This window comes from Arachis stenosperma, chromosome 5 (genome assembly GCF_014773155.1).
Source record: "Arachis stenosperma cultivar V10309 chromosome 5, arast.V10309.gnm1.PFL2, whole genome shotgun sequence".
NCBI classification, from domain to species: Eukaryota; Viridiplantae; Streptophyta; class Magnoliopsida; order Fabales; family Fabaceae; genus Arachis; species Arachis stenosperma.
Window position 1 is genome coordinate 89417991 of NC_080381.1, and position 1344 is coordinate 89419334.

The 1344-nt window shown below is 37.6% G+C and overlaps 1 non-coding gene across 1 annotated transcript; it reads left to right on the forward strand.

Annotated features, from left to right (window-relative positions):
- The first annotated feature begins 239 nt into the window (after positions 1-239).
- On the forward strand, positions 240-347 carry LOC130932286 (small nucleolar RNA R71). Its single transcript, XR_009067443.1, has one exon. It is a non-coding gene; the product is annotated as a small nucleolar RNA R71 (small nucleolar RNA).
- Positions 348-1344: the final 997 nt, after the last annotated feature.

The window sequence follows — 1344 nt, forward strand, 5'->3', positions numbered from 1 at the left end:
GCCAATATGGCATTCAGAGTATCAATCTCAAGAACTCCTTTCTTCTGATTTGTCCCATTGTTCACAGGATTTCTTTCAGAAGTGTACATGAATTGGTTATTTGCAACCATTTCAATTAGTTCTTGAGCTTCTGTAGGCGTCTTCTTCAGATGAAGAGATCCTCCAGCAGAGCTATCCAAAGACATCTTGGACAGTTCAGACAGACCATCATAGAAAATACCTATGATGCTCCATTCAGAAAGCATGTCAGAAGGACATTTTCTGATCAATTGTTTGTATCTTTCCCAAGCTTCATAGAGGGATTCACCTTCTTTCTGTCTGAAGGTTTGGACTTCCACTCTAAGCTTACTCAATTTTTGAGGTGGAAAGAACTTTGCCCAGAAGGCATTGACTAGCTTTTCCCAAGAGTTCAGGCTTTCTTTAGGTTGTGAGTCCAACCATATCCTAGCTCTGTCTCTTACAGCAAAAGGGAATAGCATAAGTCTGTAGACCTCAGGGTCAACCCCATTAGTCTTGACAGTGTCACAGATTTACAAGAAATCAGCTAAAAACTGATGAGGATCTTCCAATGGAAGTCCATGGAACTGGCAATTCTGTTGCATTAGAGAAACTAATTGAGGCTTAAGCTCAAAGTTGTTTTCTCCAATGGCAGGGATAGAGATTCTTCTCCCATAGAAGTCGGGAGTAGGTGCAGTAAAGTCACCCAGCACCTTCCTTGCATTGTTGGCATTGTTGTTGTTTTCGGCTGCCATAGGTTCTTCTTCCTTGAAGAGTTCTGTTAGGTCCTCTACAAAGAGTTGTGCTTTAGCTTCTCTTAGCTTTCGCTTCAAGGTCCTTTCAGGTTCAGGGTCAGCCTCAACAAGAATGCCTTTGTCTTTGCTCCTGCTCATATGAAAGAGAAGAGAACAAGAAAGTATGGAATCCTCTATGTCACAGTATAGAGATTCCTTGAGGTGTCAGAGAAACAGAAAAATAGAAGGAAGAGGGAGAAGAATTCGAACTTAGTGAGATAGAGTTCGAATTGTGCATTGAGGAGGAGTGTTACTCCATAAATAGAAGGATGTGAGAAGAGAGGAAGAGATTTTCGAAAATTAAAAAAAAGATTTTAAAATCATTTTGACAAAGATTTTGAAGAAGATATGATTGAAAATTTTTTTGAAAAAGATGTGATTAAAAAGATATGATTGAAAAGTTATGGTTTGAAAAACAATTTTAAAAAGATTTGATTTTAAAAATTAATGACTTGGCTAACAAGAAAAGATATGATTCAAACATTAAACCTTTCTCAACAGAAAAGGCAACTTACTTGAAATGTTGAATCAAATCATTAATTGATAGCAAGTA